Consider the following 14081-nt stretch of genomic DNA (forward strand, 5'->3'; position numbering starts at 1 on the left):
CCTCCGTCCGGGCAGGCGCATCGCCCTTCCATGGGATCATTCCCGGGAAGCGCGTCCAGCCCCTCGGACGACTCGACCTTCCCGTCTGCTTCGGAACGCCCTCCAACTTCCGAAGGGAGACTTTGACGTTCGAGGTGGTCGGGTTCCGAGGAACCTACCACGCGGTACTGGGAAGGCCATGGTACGCGAAGTTCATGGTCGTCCCCAACTACACCTACCTGAAGCTCAAGATGCCGGGCCCCAACGGGGTCATCACCGTCGGCCCCACGTACAAACACGCGTTCGAATGCGACGTGGAGTGCGTGGAGTACGCCGAGGCCCTCGCCGAGTCCGAGGCCCTCATCGCCGACCTGGAAAGCCTCTTTAAGGAGGTGCCAGACGTGAAGCATCATGCCGGCAACTTCGAGCCAGTGGAGATAGCTAAGGCCGTCCCCCTCGACCCCAGCGGCGACACCTCCAAGCAGATCCGGATCGGCTCCGGGCTCGATCCCAAATAGGAAGCAGTGCTCGTCGACTTTCTCCGCGCGAACGCTGATGTCTTCGCGTGGAGTCCCTCGGACATGCCCGGCATACCGAGGGATGTCGCCGAGCACTCGCTGGACATTCGAGCCGGAGCTCGACCCGTCAAGCAGCCTCTGCGCCGATTCGACGAAGAGAAGCGCTGTGCCATAGGCGAGGAGATCCACAAGCTAATGGTGGCAGGGTTCATCAAAGAGGTATTCCATCCCGAATGGCTTGCCAACCCTGTGCTTGTGAGAAAGAAAGGGGGGAAACGGCGGATGTGTGTAGACTACACTGGTCTCAACAAAGCATGTCCGAAGGTTCCCTACCCTCTGCCTCGCATCGATCAAATCATGGATTCCACTGCTGGGTGCGAAGCCCTGTCTTTCCTCGATGCCTACTCAGGGTATCATCAAATCAAGATGAAAGAGGCCGACCAGCTCGCGACTTCTTTCATCACACCCTTCGGCATGTACTGCTATGTCACCATGCCGTTCGGTTTGAGGAATGCGGGCGCGACGTACCAGCGGTGCATGAACCATGTGTTCGGCGAACACATTGGCCGCACGGTCGAGGCCTACGTCGATGACATCGTAGTCAAGACGAGGAAGGCTTCCGACCTCCTTTCCGACCTTGAAGTGACATTCCGATGTCTCAAGGCGAAAGGCGTCAAGCTCAATCCCGAGAAGTGTGTCTTCGGGGTGCCCCGAGGCATGCTCTTGGGGTTCATCATCTCCGAGCGGGGCATCGAATCCAACCCGGAGAAGATCGCCGCCATCACCAGCATGGGGCCCATCAAGGACTTGAAAGGCATACAGAGGGTCATGGGATGTCTCGCGGCTCTGAGCCACTTCATCTCACGCCTCGGCGAAAGAGGTCTACCTCTGTACCGCCTCTTAAGGAAGGCCGAGTGCTTCACTTGGACCCCTGAGGCCGAGGAAGCCCTCGGGAACCTGAAGGCGCTCCTCACAAAGGCGCCTATCTTGGTGCCTCCAGCTGCCGGAGAAGCCCTCCTGGTCTACGTCGCCGCGACCACCCAGGTGGTTAGCGCCGCGATTGTGGTCGAGAGGCAAGAAGAGGGGCATGCATTGCCCGTTCAGAGGCCGGTTTACTTCGTCAGTGAGGTACTGTCCGAAACCAAGATCTGCTACCCACAAGTTCAGAAGCTGCTATATGCAGTGATCCTGACCCGGCGGAAGTTGCGACACTACTTCGAGTCTCATCCGATAACTGTGGTGTCATCCTTCCCCCTGGGGGAGATCATCCAGTGCCGAGAGGCCTCGGGTAGGATCGCAAAGTGGGCGGTGGAAATCATGGGCGAGACGATCTCGTTCGCCCCTCGGAAGGCCATCAAGTCCCAGGTCTTAGCGGACTTCGTGGCCGAATGGGTCGACACCCAGCTACCGACGGCTCCGATCCAACCGGAGCTCTGGACCATGTTTTTCGACGGGTCGTTGATGAAGACAGGAGCCGGCGCAGGCCTACTCTTCATCTCGCCCCTCGGGAAACACCTACGCTATGTGCTACGCCTCCACTTCCCGGCGTCCAACAATATGGCTGAGTATGAGGCTCTGGTCAACGGGTTGCGAATCGCCATCGAGCTAGGGGTCCGGCGCCTCGACGCCCGCGGTGACTCGCAGCTCGTCATCGACCAAGTCATGAAGAACTCCCACTGCCGCGACCCGAAGATGGAGGCCTACTGCGATGAGGTTCGGCGCCTGGAAGACAAGTTTTGCGGGCTCGAGCTTAACCACATCGCTCGGCGCTACAACGAGACTGCGGACGAGCTGGCTAAAATAGCCTAAAGGCGAACAACGGTTCCCCCGGACGTCTTCTCCCGGGATCTGGATCAACCCTCCGTCAAGATCGACGACACGCCTGAGCCTGAGGCGACCTTGGCCCAGTCCGAGGTACCCTCGGCCCAGCCCAAGGTACCCTCAGCACGGCCCGAGGCACCCTCAGCTCAGCCCGAGGTGACCTCAGTTCAGCCCGAGGTACCCTCGGCTCCCGAGGGTGAGGCACTGCGCGTCGAGAGGGAGCGAGGCGTGGCCACGCCTGATCGAGACTGGCAGACCCCGTACCTGCAATTTCTCCACCAAGGAGAGCTACCCCTCGACCGAGCCGAGGCTCGGCGGGTGGCGCGGCGCGCCAAGTCGTTCGTCTTGCTGGGCGATGAGAAGGAGCTCTACCACCGCAGCCCCTCAGGCATCCTCCAGCGATGCATCTCCGTCTCCGAAGGTCAGGAACTCCTGCGGGAGATACACTCGGGGGCTTGCGGCCATCACGCAGCGCCTCGAGCCCTTGTCGGGAATGCCTTCCGACAGGGCTTCTACTGGCCGACGGCGGTGGCAGACGCTACCAGAATCGTCCGCACCTACGAAGGGTGTCAATTCTATGCGAAGCAGACCCACCTGCCCGCTCAGGCTCTGCAGACAATACCCATCACCTGGCCCTTTGCTGTGTGGGGTCTGGACCTCGTCGGCCCCTTGCAGAAGGCACCCGGGGGCTACACGCACCTGCTGGTCGCCATCGACAAATTCTCCAAGTGGATCGAGGTCCGACCTCTGAACAGCATCAGGTCTGAGCAGGCGGTGGCGTTCTTCACCAACATCATCCATCGCTTCGGGGTCCCGAACTCCATCATCACCGACAACGGCACCCAGTTCACCGGCAGAAAGTTCTTGGACTTCTGCGAGGATCACCACATCCGGGTGGACTAGGCTGCCGTGGCTCATCCCATGTCAAATGGACAAGTAGAGCATGCCAACGGCATGATCCTACAAGGGCTCAAGCCTCGGATCTACAACGACCTCAACAAGTTCGGCGAGCGATGGATGAAGGAACTCCCCTCGGTGGTCTGGAGCCTGAGGACAACGCCGAGCCACGGGTTTCACGCCGTTCTTCCTAGTCTACGGGGCCGAGGCTGTCTTGCCCACAGACCTGGAATACGGCTCCCCGAGGACGAGGGCCTACACCGACCAAAGCAACCAAGCTAGCCGAGAAGACTCGCTGGACCAGCTGGAAGAGGCTCGGGACAAGGCCTTACTACACTCGGCGCGGTACCAGCAGTCCCTGCGACGCTACCACGCCCGAGGGGTCCGGTCCTGAGACCTCTAGGTGGGCGACCTGGTGCTTCGGCTGCGACAAGACGCCCGAGGGAGGCACAAGCTCATGCCCCCCTGGGAGGGACCGTTCGTCATCGCCAAGGTTCTGAAGCCCGGAACGTACAAGCTGGCCAACAGTCAAGGCGAGGTCTACGACAACGCTTGGAACATCCAACAGCTACGTCGCTTCTACCCTTAAGATGTTTTCAAGTTGTTCATATACCTCGCACCCACGCAAAGTTTAGTCATCAAGGAAGGGTCGGCCTCGCCTCGGCAAAGCCCGACCCTCCCTCGGGGGCTAAAAGGGGGGGAACCCCCTCTGCGTTGAAATTTTCCTCGAAAAAAGATCTCTTCTGCCAGAATGTCTTTCGTGCTTTTTGACTACTTCGAAAAGTGGATCCTGAAAACGACGGAGTACACGTAAGCAGCCAAGGCTGACCGAGTCGAGGGACTCCTACGCCTCCGGGATACGGATACCTCACTCATCACCTTCTGCGATAAGTAACTCACGTTCGGATAAGTGGTTCCGCGGACCGAACAAGTCTTCACGTTCGGAAGTTCTTCTGCCGAAGTGATCCTTCGAGCCTTCTCGACTGAGTCGGTAACGGAGCCTCATGGACGGGTAAAAGTGCGCGTAAGCGGCAAGGCCGACCGAGCCGAGGGACTCCTACGCCTCCGGGATACGGATACCTCACTCATCACCTTCCGCGAGAAGCAACTCTCGCTCGCACAAACGTTCCTGTTACCGACAAAAAAGTCCAGATACTCGAAACAAGAGGAAAAGAGACGCAGCTTTACAACACAGCGAGGGTGTGTTCTGGCCTCGGCGGCCGCAAGAGACACACGCTACAAGACGATCTGATCATGCAGGCTCGGGTCTTGACGCTGGAAGGGGGCAGCAGCACCCTCGGCATCGACGACACCTTCGGCGAGGTCCGACCTAGCCTCGGACGGCGACGCGGTCCAAGGATCTCCGCTCTAAAGGACGACGTCATCGCCACACCCGGGCAATCGCTGCCAGGGTCTTCTCCAGAAATCTGGCCCGAGCAGGCGGCTCGGCCGGTCACTCTGGGGCCTCGGCCAACCATCTTCCAAGGGCGCCAGCCCGACCCGAGGCCTCGGCTGGTCAACTCCGGCGTCGGTCCCGCTAACGGACGACCCGGCTGGGCTCCGGCCAACCAGGTTTCATTTTCGAGCCAACTTCGCCCCTGTTCATGCTGATATCACTACCCCTGGCCTCGGCTCATCGAAGAGCGGCCAAGGGGTCCCTTTAACTAAGCTAGAGAAGCCTCAGACAACAAGGCCGACCGAGCCGAGGGACTCCTACGCCTCCGAGATACGGATACCTCACTCGTCACCTTGACACGGGGCGACTCACGCTTGGTGAAGCGGTTCAGATAACCAACAGGCGAGTCTTAGTGCTCGAAAATGAGGAAAAAACACGGCTCCGTGCCGAAATTACATACATGTTCAGGCCTCGACAACCACAATGAACAAAAACACTGGCATTCAAGGTGCCATTACGAATGGAACTCTGCTTCCGTCCCCGCGGGTATGAGCAACCTCGAGCCTGCGGGGCGACGAACATCGGGAGACCCGCCAGTGACCTCTGCAGCAGCAGTCGTGGTCCCGGGTGGACGCGGCCGCCGGAGGGCTCTCGTTCGCGTTCCCGCTCAAGGGACGCGAACCAGCTATTAAAGCCAAAGAGCGGGCCGCTCCCAAGCGCACCGGCAGGTCCTCGCTACTGTCCCCGCCGCGAAAGCGAGGAAGAGGGCGGAATGTTGCATCCTAGCTGGGCAGCAACAATTCGCCTTCCCCGGCATGGCTGGAGGACGTCTCCGCCGCAGGGCTGGAGGGCGATTGCCACCACCAGAAGCTGGAAGAAGAGGTGGCCCGCCGACCCGCGCAGGAGGTAGAGCCCCGGCTCGCCTCGCCCCCCGCCCCAGCAAGGATGACGAACACCCTCGACGCTGAGGGCGGGATCGAGATCATAGCCCGGCTTGCCTCTCCCCGTCTAGGAGCTGGAGGTCACCGTCTTGGGTGACCACCAGCGGAGGGGTGCAACCGGGCTGTGTGATGAAAATCCTTGAAGCCGAACGATGGCTGAAAGGTACCAACTCCCACGGAGTTGCGTTCCTCCAACGATGAGGCGAAAAGACGGCGGGTATCCCCCATCCGGGGGCTTGGAAGGTGGAAAGACACAATGCATAAGGGAGCGCGAAGACATGGTCGCCTTCCGAAGGGGGTCACCCTCCTTTTAAAGGCGACTATCCCTACTTGCGTCCCCGGCCGTCACGGGCTGGGTCTTCTCCAACACGCTCCAAGGCCCTCCCCCGCGGCGCGATGGCTGGGTCCCACATGTCATGCAAGCCGGCTCAGAGCAGAAGAAGCCAAACTGCCGCGCGCGGTGCACACGACCGCCCCAGCGGTTACAAGTGACCCTCCTCTTTTGCCCAGACCAACGGGCGAAAGGGGCAGGCAGCCATGCAGGCGGCATGCAACCGCACCAAGTGGACGCCCCTCTCCGACTCCTGACACGCCCAGCATGGAGGCCCAGGCCCACGCGTCACGCAACCGGCGCGCCGGATGCTTCGTGCAAGCAACTGCTCCGCCACTCGCGCCACTACCGCGCCTCCTCGACTGCGGAACCAATACCGCGGCTCGAGGCGACCCAGCGCACGACCCAGCAGCGCCAGCCTGGCGCGACGGTCAATGCGGCCAAAAATGGGCTGGCAGTAATGACGGTGGCAGGCGGGCAGGAGCAGCAGTCACGTCGTCAGCCAAGCCCACGTCCCATCCGGGGGCAGCGAGGGAAACCTCCCTCACGGCGTGAAGACAACGCGCCCATGTTCCGTTCCTCGAACGTCTCGCGCACGCGCAACGGCCGCCCCGCCAACCACTCGCCCCGTCGCATTAACTCCGCGGCGGGACAGGCGGCGCCTCTGGCAGGAGAAGCGGGCGACGCTTCGCCTTCGCCATAATGACCGCGCCAGTAAAGGTACGCCGCGTCGTTCGATTTCATATCCTTTTCCTTTTTTCCTCTTTCTCTCTCTCTTGCAACAGGGACCGGGAAAGGGGGATACCCCGAAAAGGGTCCTTCCCCGTGAAGGAACCAGGCTCCGAGCCTCCCTACTGATCAGAGGTTCGAAGGCTGGCCCCCCGAAGGGTTCGACAGCCGCCTCAGATCGCGTGGGCCCTACACCCACTACTGGTCAGAGGTTCGAAGGCCGGCCCCCCGAAGGGTTCCACGGCCGCCTCAGGCTACTCGGGCTCCGCGCCCATTACTGATCAGGGGTTCGAAGGCTGGCCCCCGAAGGGTTCACAGCCGCCTCAGACGCCGAGCGAGGGATGACCATGGGTACGTTCGATACATAACCAAGGCTCGGGCTGCGCTCCCGAGGTACCCTAGGACATTTCCGAGACCAGCGGGAGCGATCTTGTAACGGAATCCCATCAGAGGGAGGCATCGAGCCCTCGGACCCCGTCGCCAGGGGACCGGGTCCGGCAGATCACCCGCAGGTACTTTTGGGCGTGCCTCTGGGCCCCTAGCTGACCCCTAACGAACGGGGCACGGACGTCCACTCGGATTACCCACTTGCAGCTCACCGGAGACACCATGTTCGGCGCCCATCGAGGGCAACATGGCGCTTTCCCCCCTCCTCCTTGCAGAAAGGCGACACAGGGGCGTATGTAAAAAAGCCGAGTCTGTCCCTGATCGCCCTCTCTCCCTGTGCAAAGGCTCGGGGGCTGCTCTCGCAAACCCGGCTCCGGCCGAACCGTTGACAGCGTCAACATACCAGCCCAAGAACTTGGGACCCGACCGTACACCCGGGCTACGGCCAGCTCGCATGAGGGAACAACCAGACCAGCCGAAGCATTACGCGAGGCATTAAGACCTCGGAGGAGTGAAACCACTCCTCCGAGGCCTCGGGGGTTACACCCGGCGGGTGCGCTCGCGCGCACCCACCGGAACAAAACGCAACCGAGAAAGGCTCGTCCCCTTGCAAAAAAGTGCGACGAAAGCCTCCAAGCGAGTGCTAACACTCCCTTCGAGGCTCGGGGGCTACTGTCGGGGACCATAATTAGGGGTACCCTCAAGACTCCTAATTCTCAGCTGGTAACCCCCATCAGCATAAAGCTGCAAAGGCCTGATGGGTGCGACTAAGTCAGGGATCAGTCCATTCGAGCGACTCGATCACGCCTCGCCCGAGCCTAGCCTCGGACAAGGGCAGCCGTCCCTGGAGGATTTCCGTCTCGCCTGAGGCCCCCCTCCAACGGCGAACATATTTCCGGCTCGCCCGAGGCCCTGCCTTCGCTAAGAAGCAACCCTGACTAAATCGCCGCACCGACCGACCAGGTCGCAGGAGCATTTAATGCAAAGGTGGCCTGACACCTTTATCCTGACGCGCGCCCCCCCGCAGAGCCGAAGTGACCGCCGTCACTTCGCCGCTCCACTGACCGGCCTGGCAGAAGGACAGCGTCGCCTGCGCCACTCCGACTGCGGTGCCATTTGACAGAGTGAGGCTGACAGGCAGTCAGGCCCCGCCGGAGGCACCATAGGAAGCTCCGCTTCGCCCGACCCAGGGCTCGGACTCGGGCTCAGCCCCGGAAGACGGCGAACTCCGCTCCGCCCGACCCCGGGCTCGGACTCGGCCTAAGTCCCGGAAGACGGCGAACTCCGCTCCGCCCGACCCAGGGCTCGGACTCGGGCTAAGTCGCGGAAGACGACGAACTCCGCTCCGCCCGACCCAGGGCTCGGACTCGGGCTAAGTCCCGGAAGACGGCGAACTCCGCTCCGCCCGACCCAGGGCTCGGACTCGGGCTAAGTCCCAGAAGACGACGAACTCCGCTTCGCCCGACCCAGGGCTCGGACTCCGCCCTGGCCTCAGCCGACGACCTCCGCCTCGCCCGACCCAGGGGCTCGGACTCGGCCTCGGCCACGGAAGACAGACTCGACCTCGGCTTCGGAGGAGCCTCCGCATCGCCCAACCTAGGGCGCAGGCCAGCCACGTCAACAGGAGGCGCCATCATCACCCTACCCCGAGCTGACTCGGGCCGCAGGGAACCAGACCGGCGTCCCATCTGGCTAGCTCCGCTAGATAGGCAATGAAGGCGCCCCGCATGCTCTGTGACGACGGCGGCTCTCAGCCCCCTTACGGAAGCAAGAGGACGCTAGCAAGGACCCAACCGCTCCGACAGCTGTCCCTCCGCCAGGCTCCATCGCTCCTCCGACGGCCACGACATCACACCAGCTGGGTGCCAAAATCTCTCCGGCTGCCACGACGGCATGTACTTAGGGCGCTAGCTCTCCCCCGCTAGACACGTAGCACTCTGCTACACCCCCCATTGTACACCTGGATCCTCTCCTTACGCCTATAAAAGGAAGGACCAGGGCCCTCTTAGAGAGGGTTGGCCGCGCAGGGACGAGGACGAGAACAGACGCTCGCTTGGGGCCGCTCGCTCCCTCTCCCGCGTGGATGCTTGTAACCCCCTACTGCAAGCGCACCCGACCTAGGCGCGGGACGAACACGAAGGCCGTGGGATTCCCACCTCTCTCACGCCGGTCTCCGGCCGCCTCGCTCTCCCCCCTTCGCGCTCGCCCTCGCGCTCGACCCATCTGGGCTGGGGCACGCGGCGACACTCACTTGTCGGCCTAGGGACCCCCCGGTCTCGAAACGCCGACAGCATTGGCGAAAACCCGAGAGTGGCTGGTTTGGGATTGTACGGTCCTGGTGCACCGGACAGTTCGGTGCGCCAGACCAGGGCACACTCAGTTTCTTGCTTCTTTGTATTTGAACCCTTTCTTCAATCTTTTATTGGTTTGTGTTGAACCTTTATGCACCTGTAGAGTATATAATCTAGAGCAAACTAGTTAGTCCAATATTTGTGTTGGGCATTCAACCACCAAAATTAATATTGGAAAAAGGTTAACCCTATTTCCCTTTCAATCTCCCCCTTTTTGGTGATTGATGCCAACACAAACCAAAGCAAATATATAAGTGTAGAATTGAACTAGTTTGCATAAGGTAAGTGCATAGGTTACTTGGAATTAAACCAATTTATACTTTCACTAGATATGCATGGATTGCTTTCTTTTATTTAACATTTTGGACCACGCTTGCATCACTTGTTTTGTTTTTGCAAATTCTTTTTGAAAAGTCTTTTCAAAATCCTTTTGCAAATAGTCAAAGGTATATGAATAAGATTGCGAGAAGCATTTTCAAGATTTGAAATTTTCTCCCCCTGTTTCAAATGTTTTCCTTTGACTTAAAACAAAACTCCCCCTGAATGAAATTATCCTCTTAGTTTTCAAGAGGGTTTTACTAATTTTTAGAAAATACTAACCAATTGAAAAAAACATACCAATTTGAAATATATCAATTAAAAATTTTCGAAAGGTGGTGGTGCAGTCCTTTTGCTTTGGGCTTAATACTTTCTCCCCCTTTGGCATTAATCGCCAAAAATGGAGACTTTGTGAGCCCTTATTACTTTCTCCCCCATTGGTACAAGTAGATATGAGTGAAAGGATTATACCAATCGAAGAGTGGTGTGGAGTGACGACGAAGGATGAAAGATACCGGTAGAGTGGAGTAGTGAAAGCCTTGTTTTCGTCGAGTACTCCATTTCCCTTTCAATCTACGACTTAGCATAGAAATACACTTGAAAACACATTAGTTGTAGTCATGAAAGAGATATGATCAAAGGTATGCAAATGAGCTAAGTGTGCAATGTTTCAATCAAAGTTCTGAGAATCAAGTATATTTAGCTCATTCCTAAGTTTGCTAAAGGTTTTCTCATCTAAAAGCTTGGTAAAGATATCGGCTAATTGTTCTTTGGTGCTAACATAAGCAATTTTGATATCCCCTCTTTGTTGGTGATCCCTCAGAAAGTGATACCGAATGTCTATGTGCTTAGTGCGGTTGTGTTCAACAGGATTATCCGCCATGCGGATTTCACTCTCATTGTCACATAGGAGAGGGACTTTGCTCAATTTGTAGCCATAGTCCCTGAGGGTTTGCCTCATCCAAAGTAATTGAGCACAGCAATGGCCTGCGGCAATGTACTCGGCTTCGGCGGTAGAAAGAGCTACTGAGTTTTGTTTATTTGAAGCCCAAGACACCAGAGATCTTCCCAGAAACTGACAAGTCCCTGATGGGCTCTTCCTATCAATTTTACACCCTGCCCAATCAACATCTGAATATCCTATTAAATCAAAAGTGGATCCCTTAGTGTACATAAGTCCAAACTTAGGAGTATAAACTAAATATCTCATGATTCTTTTCATGGCCTGTTGGGGGCCTTCGGCTTCCGAAGGTCCTCAAAAACATGAGTTAACAATGTTTCTGGAGTAAAGTACATTAACAGGTATCTTCGGACTCGGATCATAGCCACAGTATGAAGAAGCACAAAGAACACGAAGGTTGGCGCAGAGCCGAAGCTGTGTGTAGAAGAGCTTCGGAGTAACGGCGGAAAGGGAAACCGACTTAAAGATGAAAAACCAGATTAGACCTCGAAGAATTATCATAGAGTTATTGATAAATGTAAAGGGCATTAATGTAATTTTGCACGGGCTGCGACCCGTGCTTATAAATAGGTGAACAGTATTCCCGTACTGTTCACGCTGACTTGACATTCATTTTTGCGTCACGCCTGTATTCTCTTTCCTTCAAGCCGAAGGTACATTTGTAATTTGTCTTTATCTACATAAGTAAAACAAATAAAAATATATTAATAATAATGTTTACAGAAATTATGTTACTTTCTGTATTTTGTTTGAATTTTCTTTATTTTTTATCATGATCATGAAGGTACGTCTTTCATGACCTTCGTCCTAAATTCGTTATATCCAAAGGGAAATAGTGATTTGAAGGACGAAGGGCTTTCGATATTTAACATTTTATGTTGCCTTGTTCTTGATTCATAGCATTTGAGAACAAGTCCCCAACATTGGCGCCCACCTCCGGTGAACTCACTTCCATTTTCTGAGTCTTGAACACTTTCGGCAAGCATCACCTTCGTCATGCCGCCGAAAAAAGCGTCAGCGACAGGGGCTGGTACTTTACAGCCGCTGGATCCCAATCAGGACGTCCTTTCTCTTAGAGAGGCCCGAAGCCAGAAGAGGAAGGCTGTTAGTCCAACACCTCCGGAGGATGACTTGGATCAAGAGATCCAAAACCTGGAGATCCTTCAGCAACAGGTGCAACGCAAGAAGGAGAAGACGGCTCGTCTAGCCGACCTTCAGAGGCAGATAGACGAAGCTTCTGAAGAGGTTCGTCATCTTGTTCAAGATGATCAGAACCGAAGGCCTCCATGAAGAGAGCTCCATCAGGAAGGCTTCCACAATGAGGATGACTGGTATGAAGATTTCCATCATGGAAACTTTTCTTTCGATGATGCCTCTCCTCTCTCAACAGAATTGCAGGCTACACCATGGCCCCAGTTTTACAAGCCACCCCAGCTCCCCATGTATGACGGTCATACAGACCCGAAGCAATTCTTGATGAGCTACGAGGCAACCATATCTTCGTATGGTGGCAACACTGCAGTCATGGCAAAATCCTTTGTCATGGCCGTCAAGAGCGTTGCTCAGACCTGGTACTCTTCTCTTCGGCCAGGGACAATCACTTCTTGGCAGAAGTTGAAGGATATGCTGATAACTAGCTTTCAAGGGTTTCAGACGAAGCCAGTCACTGCTCAAGCTTTATTTCAGTGTACCCAGGACCACGAAGAATACCTCCAGGCGTACGTCCGAAGGTTTTTGCGCCTGAGGGCACAAGCGCCAACAGTGCCCAACGAAATTGTCATTGAGGCCATGATTAAGGGGCTTCGGCAGGGACCTTCAGCGCAGTACTTTGCCAGGAAGCCACCACAAACGTTGGAGAAGCTACTCCAGAAGATGGACGAATACATTCGAGCTGACAATGACTTCCGCCAAAGAAGGGAGGAAGCATTCAGGTTCTCTGAAATGACCAGGGGCTTCGGAGGAAGATTTCACCCGAGGCACGTTAGGTCAATTCACAACTCTGCTCAAACTGATGATCGAGGGAGTCAGCAGCAAAGGCCACAATACTCTTCACAAGCTTCGGGCCAGCAACAAAGTTCTTTTCGGCCGCCAGCACCAAGGGGCAGAGGCGCCAGGGGCTTCGGGGGAAGGTTTGGAGACCAGCCAAGAAAAATTTATTGCCTATTCTGTGGTGAAGACAAGGGCCATACCACCAGGATGTGCCACGTTACCATCCAGAAACAGAAGGAGATAGCAGAAGCAGCAGCGCAACAAAGTCAGCCGAAGCAGGTCATGCATACTGCTTCGTATCACTCGCCTTATATTCTAGAGTACGTAGGCAACCACTCTGCAGCTTTTGTTGCTTCGGCGAGCCAACCCCAAGCATCTTGGCAGCAGCCTCCACCGCCACTGCCGACTCAGCGAGGGCAACAGCCAGAAGGGAGTCAGCACAATCACCTTTAGAGGGATTTCAGAGAGGAGTCTGAAGCTCGCACAGTCAATAGCACTGTGCCAGAATCGAAGCACATTTATTGACAAATATCCTACCTCAACAGCAGTTCCTTTGCATTTTTTACATTCAGTATTACCTTTTTGTTAATAAGAAACAATTATGAAGAGTTTAAGTGTCTTTTATTGAATCTCAATTTCTTGTAATACTTTCGTCTTTTACCATAATAGAAATATGTTTTTTCCATAGGCTTGAGTTGCCGAAGCATACGAATTTATGGTGATTTGAAGGACCTTTGTATTATCAAAAATTTGATCTAACAGACACAGTAAAAAGTCGTTCCTAAGGGAGCGCAGTGTAAGTTTTCTAAACCTACAGCGAAAAATAAACGCTGATTCCGCTGAAAGTAAAAGGCGAAGAAGCTCCTAAGGGAGGCTTACAGCGAAAAATAAACGCTGATTCCGCTGAAAGTAAAAGGTGAAGAAGCTCCTAAGGGAGGCTTACAGCGAAAAATAAACGTTGATTCCGCTGAAAGTAAAAGGCGAAGAAGCTCCTAAGGGAGGCTTACAGCGAAAAGTCAGCGCTGATATAAAAAGTGTGTGTGCTTTAATACAGGGATATGTATCTGCGGCACAAATATCATTTTGCATAACATAACATCATCACATCATTTTTGCATAACATAAGCATCATACAACATATTGCATATGGAACAAGAAGGGGATACAATGTTGATCTTCGGAGAATATTTTGGAAAAGAGAAAATCGTGCTAAGGCACAAGACGAATCGAGACGAAGAGTAGCCTCATTGGAGCGGCAACACAAAACTTTTTTATAGCTTCGGAGAATATTTCACGAAGCTTGGATGATCTTCATCAGAGAAGTAAACAAATTCTTGCGATATAGAAAAGATTTTCTTCACGAAGCATGAAAAGAAGGGAAGGTGTTTTTTCGCCGAAGGCTCAAAAAATGGTATGTATGCAAAATTTCATGCATCGTAAAGAATTAAACTGTAAATAGATTA

Source organism: Zea mays, chromosome 1 (assembly GCF_902167145.1).
Source record: "Zea mays cultivar B73 chromosome 1, Zm-B73-REFERENCE-NAM-5.0, whole genome shotgun sequence".
NCBI classification, from domain to species: domain Eukaryota; kingdom Viridiplantae; phylum Streptophyta; class Magnoliopsida; order Poales; family Poaceae; genus Zea; species Zea mays.